Source organism: Lingula anatina, chromosome 1 (genome assembly GCF_051362555.1).
Source record: "Lingula anatina isolate TDL-2025a chromosome 1, LinAna3.0, whole genome shotgun sequence".
In the NCBI taxonomy this organism is placed as follows: Eukaryota; Metazoa; Brachiopoda; class Lingulata; order Lingulida; family Lingulidae; genus Lingula; species Lingula anatina.
In genome coordinates, this window is record NC_141767.1 from 44,041,965 (window position 1) to 44,056,978 (window position 15,014).

A 15,014-nucleotide genomic window follows, 5' to 3' on the forward strand; every position below is an offset into this window, starting at 1 on the left:
AGAGGAGACATTAAAAAGGTCTGAGCTGCTCTTGTAACCTTTGACGCATTTAAAAAAACGCAATGCAGGAACGAATTCTAAAATTTCATCCATAATCTCTTGTAAAAAATGGGTGTTCACTGGTCTTCTTGTGCGCGTGCTTGCTAAAACCTCGCAAAATAAAATAAAAGTCACTATTATTAATGATTTACGAAAGTATTTTAGTGTGGACGTATGGACGTGTCACAGAGAAATGAGATGGAGTTACTGATACGTTCCTCTCTCTCTCTCTCATATACAATGGCTGAATAAACGACTAAACATAATCATTATTGCTGTTCTTGTTGTTGTTGTTGTTGTTGTAACACTGAAACAAAAACCATAAAAACTATGCACTTTCTTTTTTTATATGACTGTTGAAGTAAAGATTGATGTCAAATCCTGATGTTAAATGTAATTGTCAATTAGAAGGAGACTGAGGCAGTCAAGATGAAGGCTATCATGTAAAAGATTACAGAAAGCTTTTATTTCCCACATTGTATATTTGGGCTGTCATTTTTTAGATGAAAGCTTCATCACTATGAAAAAGGCTGTGGCGTCATAACTTAAATCTGCTAGAAGCGATATTATGCAGAATTACTGCATGTACCTTTTCCATCGTGTCGCGGGTTATTCCACTTTGCAAGTTCACCTAAATGTTAAGATTGTAACGTCCTTGATTTGAGAACGACTTTCATTTATAACAACGGAAATTAAGGCGCACATATCAATTAGGCAATGACCCTTTTTTCGTAATTAATTAGTTCACATTTGCTTATTGTGCAAACTGCGTATTTCCCCCGAGAGATTCAACTACATAACGCCAGTTAGGTCCAGGAAATGAAAATATCTAATTACCAGCGAATTTCCTTCTTTTTTCGCAGACACCGACAGTATGTTAGCACCAATGCATCACAGTTCAAGCCAAGGAAGACGTTTGACATTTACTTAGCGCGCAGAGATAGTAACAATCACAAGATGAACGCATTCAATAATAATGCTAAATCCCGCAGGAAGGATCATCATTGCAAAATGGAAAAGATTGAATACGACATCAGACTTATCATTTGTTCATTTTATGTTTTTCGATTTCTCTGGTGTACAAGACGGGCTGGCACTACTTTATTGAAACGAAGACAAATAGCTGGCATGGGCAGTAAATATTTACCACGGAATGGTTGAACTGTAGTGTATTTTTTAGTAAATATCTAAACCGCTTATCACTTTCCCGACAATTTCTGTGCACGTGTAATGTTATAGTTACGCTATAGTTACGCTAGATTTGAACAGGTGCATTTGTCTGTTGCACTTATGATCATTGGCGTTTCTTTCATCTTGGACTATCACCATACAACAACAACCAGACTGATGCAATGAAAAACAACAAATAATATCGGTACACACCCAAACCCTACCCTCTACCAGGGCGACTGATAGATTTTTTACGGATATTCACAGATATGTCTCTAGATAGATAGATAGATGGTCTATCTATCTAGAGACATATCTGTGAATATCCGTAAAAATCTATCAGTCGCCCTGATAGAGGGTACCCAAACCCAATATAGAGGTTCGAATGAGGTCACAGGCATACTCTTAAAATATTTAGTACACAAATCAATAACTATGTTTGATGATTTGCATGAAGAAGTTTGTATGAAAGTTTAAATCTTCTGGAACCATGAATAATAATAAAAAAAAAAACAATTCATCGTCTAACCCCTTAAATGAACATACCTTACGTCCAGCTGTGGAAACATTTTACTCACTTTGAAAATTCAATCATGACGGGTCTCGTTCTTTAATTTATCTCCTACAAGTATAACGCTGTAAAAATTATGATAATCATTTGAACAGAGCAGTTAATTATTTTAGCAACTTAAGTTTGCTTGTCACTGAATATTTAAAAAAAGGGGGGGATACACCTTACTATCAGTAAAATAAGCATTAAATAAACTGTTTTCCATTCTTGGTCCAAATATTGTATCAGAAATGTCAAACTACCATGGAATCATAAAATATTTTTCGGTCAGCAATAGACATCCCTGTTTCCTATTGCACCGAGTACTTAGGCAAGATGAAACTTTCTGACAATTTTTCTGGGGAACATATGTTACGTAGTAGCCTTGAGTTACTGTTTTAATATTTATAAAAACTTCCTTACGTCATACATAAATTACCATGACTGAATCACTACAAAATATATCGGAACGCGATATAAAAATTAAAGTTCTATGACTGGGAACAAACATTACCGGAACATATTTTACTGTATAGGCTCCTTACATACACGTAATGTATAGTCATATGGTAAAAGTTAAAAGTTGGTGTAAAATTGAGAAAGCCGTGGATTTTTGTTCTATACACATATATGTTTTAAATCATTGAATACAACTTCGAATTCATTCATTTTTTATATATATTTCAGCATGTGAAATGCACCTTTGGGTGTACAAGGGGCGTGCTCAAGGACATCTTGTCCCGCCGCTTTCCACTTAACTCCTTTAGGCGTTTATGACAGAATACATTTACTGTTGTATTGAGTTCTCAATGTAAATTTTGTGAACGGACGAACGAAGCAATCGCGTGGTTTTGAGTCTGAATGCAATGATTTAAACGTCTGTATTACCAATGCAATTCCATTAGGGTGGGTGCTATAAAACAGGCTGCTTCCATCACCTAGGCTAAAACAGTATCAGTTCGCAGTGATCTCACAATATCCCAGCTAACGCATTAAGCGGACCCAGGGTGGGAAGCTTACTGACATACTGAAGGTAAAAAGATGCTACTCAGCCTGTCTATTTGAGGGCCGGTTTCAGACACTATTTAGCCACTATTTGTCAACAACTGATCATGCATATTTGTACATTCATGGCTTTTTCCATGACGCCTGTATATTGTCTTACACTGCACTAAGGTTTACCGCATTTGAACTCCATTTCATGATGTATAAATCTATTCAGGAAGTTTAGGCCACAGACCCATAGTACACATTACATGTGCAACGTATACAATAGTGGTTGTTCCCAAGATGCGTTAAAAAAATATATGATACACATAACCTAATTTTGCAAATAACTAAATATTAATTTTCTTATTTTAAATGCATGAAATACCTTATCAGTCGGGACGGAAATTAAATGCGCACAATCAGAAATCCTGAACTTCATGTCATTTGCATTTAGACATATTTTTCCGCATCCCACCCCCTCTCTTTTTATGGTTATCAATACAGTAAAATTTACTAAAACAGTTCACATTCTAGACAGAAAGGCGCAAAGACCACGTACATTTAACTTGCGGATCAAGGAGAGAGCGCAGTGGACACGTTACACCTCCTAAGGTTATTAGTAAAAACCAATCGAATATTCCACCTCTGTGTCCTTTCATGTTTGAGCACTTCTGTCCCGGTTCACTGTTTCAATATAACTAAATAAGTTTTATAGCCTGTCCCCTAGCCTCAGCAAAATCTTTGTTCCGCCAGTGTAATTTACTTGTATATCTTTTTGCGTGTTCATACCGGCACGAGATGTTATTTTTTACTTCATCATCGTAGCGTTTGCTGTTATTAAGTACACGCCTAGCGACGTAATAAACTAGTAAAATACTCCCGCTGAATACTGTGACGAAAAGCTGATCGTAAAGACCCATATTGCACACGTATTTTAATAATACACGATGACATAAAATACATTAGAATGATACTTAATGATAGATCGAACATGTGTGAGCAATCCCCGTGACGAGTAAATCTAGTGATACTATTGATTTTGTTTCCATTCTGTTCCTATAGAAACAATACACTGCTATCAGTATTTTTAGCCACAAGAAAAGAAATAAAATTGGTCTTAGAAGAGTAAGATTGGTTAGAGTTTTATTTTTTTTCCAAAGACTTGACAAAATAACTTTTTCAAGTTTACTGTTACAAGAAGCTATAACGTTATATTCCGATTACAAAAAAAGGTCTAAACTACTCTTCATAGTCGTCCGCAGATCAGTTCTTAATCATGTGTTTTATTGATAGTTTGTGTTCCATTCGATTTGATAAGATAATCTGGTTGGGAAAGATTCGAGTTTGACGGGACGTTTTATCAATTACGTCAAACGCACATCTTTCAATTTCATTTAACGCAAAATATCGATGAACAGGTATCTTTAAGTACTTATTCAAATACCACATGGGAATAATGCCTTCAAAGAAAAGTCTAATTTCGCATGTAACTTTTACTCATATGAAACAAAATACAGCTTCTCCGTTAGAAATCGACTTTCCATGTTAATGCTATGGTAACGCTCAGTTTCCACAAATCACAGTAATATAATCAATTGTTGTCGTGAAAGTGACGTTTTCGATTTCCACATGTGTGCGAATTCACAAAGCAAGAATATTTGATAAAAACAAGCCCGGAGGTAAAAGATAAAAGGTGAAATTAAGATTTGCGATAATGTGTTTGGTTTTAACACATCTTTACGAACAGGCAGTATTTCTTGGCTCTGTGACTGCAGGGGTAGCTATTACAGTGCCAATTACGTACCATTAGGTCTTGACGGGTGCGCTTGATAGAAGTAAATATGTTTATGGAGAGCGACTGTTCGAATAAGACTTCTATGTCAGAAGCTCCAGCTGAAGCCCTGACAGTTCAGTGAATCGGCTTTGAATAGCGCTATCCAAGCAATCACGTTTCTCTGTCTTGGTGAAGCATTAAAAGTTGAGTCTGGTACGTATCTCTATCTCTATATTATTACAGAAGCAAAACTCTGGGAATACGGAGCTGCTACTAGCTGTTCATTTACACGGCATTCCGTTCTCTTTTAGGTTGGTGTCTTATAACTACAGCGTTTGTTCGTGTTTCTCTTTAAACGCTTGCTAGAATAGCTCGTAATAAGTTTTTAGGCTGCACATTTTTCAGTATGTACCTTTCAGCTGTGACTATATTTCTTAATCCACTCAGTTTTTCACGGCGTTGTCAGTAAGCAAATGTTATAGATTAAATGTTGTATGAGCAGAAACAGAATTCAAACGGAAAGGCAAACCCTGTTTGCAAGGTAAATCATAACCATATGTTAATTTTTCTCATCTTGTAGTGGCAACATTTGTAAGGCTTGCCGATTCTCACAAAATGCTCGATATGTTTGGACTCTAATAATCTCTTCTACAGATCGAGAGGAAATCCCCCATATCAGTGCACACTGCCAAGACTTCAATTCTCGTATCATCTTCCTTTAGCTGAGCAGTTTCAGTAATGATGTGGAGACTGTAGAGAGACAATTAAAGCCGTTGGTCTACATCTTCCAGAGGTGCGATCTGTTTTTGGTCAAACTCATCAAAACAGGTATTCTTCACTTAACAAGGGATTTCAAGAATATTTTTGTCTACATGTATCAGTCTGTCTGTCTGTATGTGTATGTCTATTGTACGAAATTATGTATGGAAGGGACTCTTCTTAGTTATAACTTATATTCCAGAGCTATAAACAAAATCACTTGTGAATCGCATCATATAATCATAAGATTCTGAATAAAAATGCGACCTGCATTGGACCAGGGACAGTAGTATATATATATATATATATATATATATATATATATATATATATATAAACAAATGTACTTAAACAAAAACAGATTAAAATTCGAATGCCTTTCCGGGTCATCTAGAAAATATGCAGACTTGTCTGGCTATCATGTTTTGCTTGCATTTGAGTGAATTTTATTTAATCCAACAAGGGCAAATTTCGACTTTTACGAAAACGGGAACTACGGACTCTGCGGCTTGATCTGCCCCTAGATCGAACTGCTGAAATTGCGAATGGCTTCGAATGGTAAAAATAGTGCATTGGCAATTTCATTTGAAAGCCAGCATCCACTTTCAGCACAGGATAGGCAGATATGTTTTTGAAAGCTACTCAATCACGATCAATATGTCAGCATGTTTCCTTATTTCCCAATTAAGTTTGTGTATGGCAATTATTGTCTTATTATAGTATATCAATCCATTGCGATGGTGATCACATAGCGTGAAAGTTATATATCAATGACCAAGACAAATGATATAAAGAAAATAAAAATGTGATAGATATATAGATATTATTCCATGAAACGAACCAAATTTGCTATTGTCGATGGCACACAGGAAAACAGAGTTCTCTAACCCATTGGCTTTACTTTCAACATGGAGTTTATATCTTTGTTCTAGTGAAGTGTGCTGCCAGGTGGATGCTGTTTCCAGAATTCCAACAATATTTGAGGCCTGTTTTGTAGTCTAATATCTGTCGTCTGCTGTCGATATACAGAAGCATAGTAGAAAAAATCGTCAAGGTGCCTAGATATTCATAGTAGACACACTCTATGGACCTTCTCTAGGACACAGATTGTAATGCAATACCCTAAGCATTTTGATATGATAATCATTTTATTCAGAGGTAGATCAATGCCAGCTTATCTTATTCATAAAAATTACGTTGGTTTAATCTATTTATCATAACTGGTTCTAACGAACCAAAAAGATATAAAGGAACGTTGCCCGAAATGTCAGATTTCTTGGATGACTAACATAGATCATATGCATTCAATAACAGTGTTCCGGAAGATAATCAACTTGAAAACATTCGTGAAAGAAGCGCCTGCGTACTCAGAGATACATTAACTACTAACATCTTATTAGCATTACAGCATTCCAAATACAACAGTCCATTTTCAGTATAGTTTAAGCCATATGCTCTTTGGCCGAACAATTTATGGCATTTGCATAATATCTCTGCATTAAAAACTTCCCGTAATCGACCAGAAGTCCCACATTGCCCCTTCTGCATATTAATACACATTTGTACTTAGATTGAGGCAGAAGTTCGTGACACGATTAAGAGAACTTAAAAGTAATTATTGATCACCTTTACGTTCACTTAATTGCAAGTGAACGAATCGAAACTGAACCTAAGGGAACGCCATATGGTTACATGTCTCCTTTATGAGGATTACTTTTTTTCTGCGAATAAGGTACACTGCAATTACTTGAACGCATAAATTGTGTAATCTTTATTTAAGGTATTATGTAGTAGTAGGGGAGCCAAGGCTAAAATTAAGGGTGAAAAAAAAATTTTATGATATAAAATTTTCGAATACATAGTCGGAGAGCCTGATATCTGGGGTTTATGAATCTGCTTATTGGACAAATAGGCTCAATTGCGAAAGTGCCCAAAAATCCAAGATGGCCGCCATCCCTTATGAATATGCAATAAATGCACAAATTGTGAAAAAGGGTTGATATTTTCAGTTTGTTTCAGGGTAGATGTTTTTTATTGCCCATATATTGTGGAAATATGCACTGTCTGATGATATGTAGCAGAAATTAGTCAATTGGATTCAAAATGGCCGCTCTATCCAAGATGGCGGCTAATATTTCAACATTTTTTGCAATTAAATCCTCTTTTCATTGATCTAGAATTTCTTTCAATCATGATATGAGCAAACTTTTATCAAATAAAGATTGCCCCTACTATTTCCTACATTTGTACCATCTATGTATAATATAGAGGCTTTGTGAATACAAAAAAATCCAATATGGCCACCACACACCTCTTACCATTATGAGTCAAGGGTACCATCTGTCTCTTATAGAAAAGTTCAAATATCTACTTTAATGAAGCAAATGCTATTTCTATTTTACAATTTTTGGGTAAAGGGGAATTGCTTCAATATTTTAAAGGTAAATTCAAAGAGCTATCTTAATCCAAGATGGCTACTTTATCCAAGATGGCGGCCAAATTTTCACAAGTTTTTGCAATGAAGTCATGGTTTCTGTAATCTAGAACTACTTTCAATCATGGAAAAGGCTAAATTTTATCAAATATAGAATCTCTCCAATACTGTATGCATTTTTTGCTATCTGAATGCATAATTAAAGTTTGATGATTAAAGAAAAATCCAATATGGCTGCCATACACCCCTTACCAATATGAGTCAAAGGCTAAACATATATCATATCAAAAGTTGGTATATCTCTTTTAATGAATTATATTATACTTTCATTTTAAAACATATGGGTAAAGTACACTTGTTTTAATTTTATAAAGGTTAATTATAGACTGCCTATTAATCCAATATGGCCACTCTATCCAAGATGGCAGCCAAAATTTGACCAATTTTGCAATTTAATCCCTTTTCTTTTCGTCAGAATTTCTTTCAATCTTCTAGAAGCAAAATTTCATCAAACATAGATACTCTACCCTAACTTTCTGCATTTTTTACTGTCTATATACAGAATGAAGGCTTTTTGCTTATAGAAACACCCAAAATGGCCACCATAAATCCCTTATCATTACGTACCCTCATATGAAACAAAGTCACGTATCTCATCAAAAGTTGAAATATCTCCTTTGATGAAGTACATTTCATTTTTATTTTACAATATATGGGTATATGAGGATTTTTTCACTTTTTGCAGATAAATTTAAGATGGCATGTTTATTCACAGTCAATTATTTACAAGTTTCTTCACATTCATATGCAGGTTCTTGGACTATTGTATTTTATAGCATAACAACTATGTTGTCAAAGTACATGTCTAGAATAACATCATTATCTATTTATTTGTTTATCAAAAAGAAGCTCAAAGGTTTTGTACAATAATAATTCCAATTCCATGCAAATTTTACTTCTTGGAATCAAAGGTAAACTCATATTTTATTGAAACTTCAAACAACATTTATTGAACTATGCAATAGATACTTTTCATTTATTAATTGGTGTTTTAGTTACCTCCGCCAAGGAGGTTATGTTTTCACCCCTGTTTGTTTGTTTCTTTGTTTGTTCGTTTGTCATCAACATGACTCAAAAAGTTATGAATGAATTTTGATGGAATTTTCAGGGTAGGTCAAAAATGGGTTAACTTAGAAGTGTTTAGTTTTTGGTGGTGATCTGATCAATAATCAATCAATAATCGAAAATAAAAAAAATTAAGTTCTGGGCCGATTTTGATGAAATTTTCAGATGTCAGAAGTGGGCCAAGGAACAAATGATTAGTTTTTGGTGGTGATCTGGATCAATAATCAATCAATAATAAAAAAACTAAATCATTATAGAATGAAAATATAGGAGTGAAACGGCATTGGGTGGAGACTTTGCTGCCTTGGCGGAGGTCTGTGCTCTCAGAGTGCTTTTCTAGTTGCAATTAATTTTTGGGAATACAGATGGTGGAAACAAATATGCATTTTGCTGTTTAGCAGTTTATTATGTCCCACATCATTAAGTTTAGTATGCAAAATTTTATTGCTGCTAATTTGCAGAACTAATATTACAGCAAATTCGAAGGAAGGAATTGCAATTTGCAGCAATATTGCAGCAAATTTGCAACTGGCCTGATATTTTGGTAAGGGTAAAGCTCATAAAGTATAGAAATGAAGAGCATCATCAGTTGGGAGGAGAAACCTAAGATCTGCTTTGCAAGAAGCAAATATGCAGGGCCTTTGGTCATATCTAAAGACCCCAAAATCCATATAGCTGTACAAAAATCATGTGCGCCTCTTCCATAATACCATGTAACTGTAAGGTGGTGACATTCCCCTCCATGCTGGAAAATATTATAAAATGCCAAGCATTTGCACTTCCCATGCTTCTAAGGAGAGTTGATGAAACTACGCCCAAGTAAGTTCATAAACTGTGCTCAATCCACATCCATGTGGACCATAAGTGCTTCATGTAAGACAAAGATCAATGTGTAAATTGGATGAAACCCTCCAATTTTTGCAACCTGCAGTGACCTATGTGTACTTGGCAGGAATGATGGATGAACATTCCACATTTTTTTTTAAATTTGTGATCCAAAAAATTCATACAAGAAAAAAATTAAATCAATTATTCCTTCATTAGATAGGTGTTTTATATTTAAAAAATCTGTTTGTAATCAAGGTCCACATCATCTAAATAGGCCCAACTTAATATTAATTGTTAAGTTAAAAGTAATGTTCCATGGCAACATTATAGTAACATACATGCCTGTCGTGTCCGATATCAAGATAAAAAGATATTTTATGAGGTCACATGATGTAACCTCTTGTGGTCCAACAGCTCTTGAGTTTTGTGGCCGCCTCTTTGTATTATGCTCATGTGAAGAATTTAACTATACCAGGCCCGTAGCCTGGTAGTTCGGGGGGTTCGAAAGAACCACCCTTTTTGCTAGGAAAAGGTCCACTCTGGGTAAAATTTGACCTATGTACTTGAGAATTTTATGGTAAAAGGTCCATTTTTTTTCAGAAAACGAACACCCTCTCTGAAATTGCTGGCTACGGGCCTGTATACAATTATAAGCAATTAATGTTTAGATCCACATAAAATAAGAAATTAGTATATAAGCGATGAGAATTGATACCTTTGGGAGAGAAAAGAAGAAGAGGAGAGGAGATTGGGAAAGACGGAGCAGATGTATTTTCAAGAAGTTAGGAGTTGGAGACTTAGAAACGCCAACAAATAAATCGTTTAACTGGTCATTATGTGGACTTGGGTTTTCTTTGTACGACCCTATGTAAATCTGACATGAAGCGTGAAATCTTTAGTTGCATTATCCACTAAGTTAGTCGAAATCGTAATGTCCTATTTCCAGCCCACACTTGAATTAAGCATCCATATATAAAAAAAAGTTTATTACATGCCATCTTGAAATGACAAGTTTTGGATGTCATCTCTAAAATCTATATCACTGCCACCCGAAAAATATACTTCATTAAATAAAAGATTACAACTATCAGTAAAGTACACATAGTACCATTGATTTGTAATGGTAAGGGGTATAAGGCAGCCACATTGGATTTTTCTCTAATGAAAAAGGCCTAATCATATTCTTTACAAATATAGAAATGTAAGAAATATTTAAGAGAATTTATATTTCTTGAAATATTGCATTTTACCATGGTTGAAATAATTCTAGATTATATAACATGTGCCTCAGTTGCGAAAATTGTTAAAATAATGGCAGCCATCTTGGATAAAGAAGCCATATTGAAAAAAGATATGGTCTTAGCTTTACCTTTAAAAATAAACAATTGTCCTTTACCAATAAACTGCAAAGAAAACATGAAATATACTTCATTAAAGAAGATATTTGATCTTGCAAATAAGGTGCATGCTGTACGCACCTTTGGGCCATAACGGTCGGGGTGCATGGTGGCCATGTTGGATTTTTTTCTAATCATAAAGCTTCATACTGTACAGAGAGAGGAAACACAGGTCATACTGTACATAATTTATATTTGATGGTGTGTTGCTTCTATCATGATTGAAAGTAATTCTAGATTAAATAAAACATGACTCCACTGCAAAAATTGGCAAATCTTTGGCCGCCATCTTGAATAAAGCAGCCATCTTGTGTCAAGACACCATCTCAAATTTACCTTTACAACTTACAACAATTGACCTATACCTGCATATTGTAAAATAAAAATGAAATATACTTCATTTAATAAGGTATTTCAACTTTCAAAAAGATATACATTGTGCTTCTGACTCCTAATGGTGAGGGGTGTGTGGCGGCCATATTGGATTTTTCTCTTAATCAAAAAGCCTCCATAGTGCATACAGACAACAGAAATGTGAAAAATATTATAGAAAAGCTATATGTGATGACAGTTTGCTTATGTCATGATTAAAATAAATTCTAGATTGAAGAAAACATGACTTAATTGCAAAAATTAGTGATATATTTTCCGCCATCTTGGATGAAGCGGCCATTTTGAATCCAATTGACAAATTATTGCAACAGATCACCAGGAAGGGCATATTTCCACAATATAAACACAATAAAAGTAATGTACACTCCAGCAAATAAATAATATTAATCACTTTTCATAATTGATGCTTATTCTGTGCATTCACCATGGCTGGCGGCCATCTTGGATTTTTGGGCACTTTCGCAATTGAGCCCATTTGTCCAATAAGCAGATTCATAAACCCCAGGTATCAGGCTCTCCAACGATATGTTCGAAAATTTTATATCATTAAATTTTTTTTACTACCCTTTTTTGAAGGCTTTTGGAGTTTGGCTCCCCTACTATAGCCTGTCACCCTTCTGGGAATATATTAGGCAATGCTGTAGTGTGATGTTGGTTACAAATCTCTCGTGTAGCAAACTAATTTGGTAATGTTTGTGAAGCAGGTATGCCGTTTTGGGAAGGTAGCCAGAAAATACAATGACGAAAGGAATGGTTCATTTGAATGGAACTAAGGTGAAATGGCAGTCGTGACTTTTTACTCAGGCATCCAGCGGTAAAGAAACTATCCAGGTATTGGTATGGGTATTACGCCTTCCAGATATTGTAAAAACTAGAAGTTGTTCAACGCACGATATAGTAACCATCCGCGAACTATACTAATTTCATTTTTAAAGTAAGATATGTGTAAATTTGGTGAAGTTATGCCAGCCAACATAAACCCTGAAACTCCAAGGCCAAACAATGTATTTCTGTTGGCTAATACATTGCGGAGATGCAATTTTGCAATCCAGTCTCTATTAAATGCACTCATTCTTCGACATAAAACCTGGCACCATCACTTGCAATTGCACGTTCACAATGTCTCTCTCTTAACAAATGATCTTAATACCTGTTTTATTTGTTGACTCGTGATTAATTAATTGTTTCTTTGGTAAGACATTTGTCGACCAATGAATCGCTGTGGAAATCAACAGAATATGCTATGAGGAAACCTGTGAAATACAGCATACACAAATTGTGCGTGTCAGTCGTGCAAAAGCTAGTAATGATTTAAGCCTAATGGAAAGAATCAGTTTGATTAATTCTTCACGAATTGATTAAACAAGATCCTCCAAAGCTTGCTGAACAGTGACCGATGTTTTGTAAGAACCCATGGACGTACGGCTTAAGGCACCAGTTAATTTATTTATAAGCAATAAAGCTACTGCCTATGTGTCATAACATATAAGTTGGATAATACAAAGGACTTCTGCGTTTGCAATACAAAAGCAATTGAAACACATGGTAATCATAGTTGAAAGATATTTGAGATGCGTTCATATAAACATGTTGGTATTTATATCGGTTCGTCTAGCTTCAAACAGGTAAGATTCCACTAACGCAGTAATCGTGTATCTCTTACGCAATATAGTTGGTTTTCATTGTTTTTATTTTGTCATGACTCTTATTATAATTGTTGCTGATTACATAGTTTGTATGGTACAAGTTCCCCTATCTTTTAACACCGTAGACCGTGTATATCAAAGGTGACATCACGGTGATATTGATCTAAACAAGTACTACATAGCAACGCCCCTTTATCCCATGCCTTCTATGCTTTTCCTTGGGATTATTATAAGATCGTTAATGGACGTAAAGATAAACGTCAAACACTACTAATTGATATTTTAAAACTTAAGTTGTTCTCTCATGAAGATTGGATGTAATGCAATTAGAACTGGCATTTTATGACCTTTGTAATGAAGATACCAACAATATCGACATACAGATTGGCGACATTGGTGTTGCTGTAAATAACTTACATATTTCTAAAAACTAATGGTTATAACTATCTAATTTTCTCATGTATTCTATACCTAATCCCAATTAGTATCTAAGAATGACTGTTCAGTTATCCCTTTGACATGATTTTTTTCAGCAGACGCTGTAAATCCAATCAGACACGTGCGTTTTCCTTTTTTCTTATGTCTGTCTAACTGTGATTTTAATAAAATGTTTTGTTTTAGTGTTTTTTGAATGGTGATTGTTAAACCAACTACAGTAGAACCTATATTATGTACGACAATAGTCATTATTTACAATAACTATTCAATTTTATTTTCCGTGACTTATCCAATATCTGATTATGTGAAGTGTGTCCTAGTTATTTGCATTTTCAAAAAGTGAGGTTGTTACTTTCTGAATTAGATTGTATAATTTTTAAGCTTATCAGCCATGGGAAGCTTCATCTCAACAATGCTCATGAAGACGTTGCATTATGTTGTTAAACATTGTTATTGTAAATTTTTGTTCAGGTATTTCAATGCCTCTGATTCATTTTGTTTATTCTGGAAATTGTTTCCGTCAAATTCCATGTCACATTAACGATCTCCAGTGCATGTTTCGAGCGGTAATTTCTTTGAAACCTTTGTTGTATTTTTACAAAGCATGAATGATAAATGTATAACCCGATTTCCGAAAAGCTTTTCACCAGCAGCTTAGTGCAGACGTTGCGTCAACACCTGAAGACGCAATTAACGACTCTTGTGACTAAAGTAATCTTTAAAGCAACTTAAAAAAACACCATGGGTATAAACAGGTCAGCGACATATTACCGTGCCTCAAATCTTCTGTGTGGGCTATCATTCGTTAAAGATACGTTAAATCGTGTTATATCTTTCTCTATGGGACACCTCTCAATACTTGGCATAGCGCGTGGTTAGCCAGTATCCAGACATAAAAGGTCATATGCGTTAATGCGTGTTAAATCTTCTGGAAGATCTAGCTGCTATTAGAGGTTAGAGAATCGGTCGCCAGGAGAACAAGTGTCAGCACCGTGTTTATGGCTGTAAGTAAGTAAGTAAGTAAGCCTTTATCACAGTTAATACTGGAAACCGACCCAAAAACAAAACGAAGGAAATCTCCAAAACATGGCGATCATCGGTAGCCAATCAGCGCGCTATTTTTCACATTCTAAGGTCGCCGTTTTTTTTCTAGACAAGCAAAATGCTCAGTGTTCAGATAAAGCAGCGGGGTTTTCGAACAATCAAAAGATATTCAAGAAAGGAAAAAGAAAAATATCACACTAAAAGTGTGGCGTTTATTTGTTTTGAATGTTGATAGGAAGGTTAAACTTGGCCGTTACATCTCGAGTTCACTAAGTTGTGCCTATCATAGATCCTCACTAAACACTGTAAATTTGAGTATCATTATACTTTAGTGATACTATTGTCATCCCCATGAATGTGAGCCTATATTCCTTTAGAATTTCAAGCAAGTCCTGCACATGGCCAGTTCAAAGTATCGTGATTGTTT

The 15,014-nt window shown here is 35.0% G+C and overlaps 1 protein-coding gene across 4 annotated transcripts in view; it reads left to right on the forward strand.

The window, feature by feature from the left end:
• The first annotated feature begins 4,588 nt into the window (after positions 1 to 4,588).
• The window catches only part of LOC106158085 (small conductance calcium-activated potassium channel protein 2), a 53,510-nt gene continuing 43,084 nt past the window's right edge, over positions 4,589 to 15,014 (forward strand). For 2 of the 4 annotated variants that reach the window (XM_086999774.1, XM_086999775.1), the window contains exons 1-2: positions 4,598 to 4,736; positions 5,178 to 5,351. The gene's annotated coding sequence lies outside the window, so the exon portion shown is untranslated. Of the gene's footprint in view, positions 4,737 to 5,177; positions 5,352 to 15,014 lie in introns of all 4 variants that reach the window. The other 2 variants (XM_086999778.1, XM_086999776.1) reach the window with 2 other exon arrangements.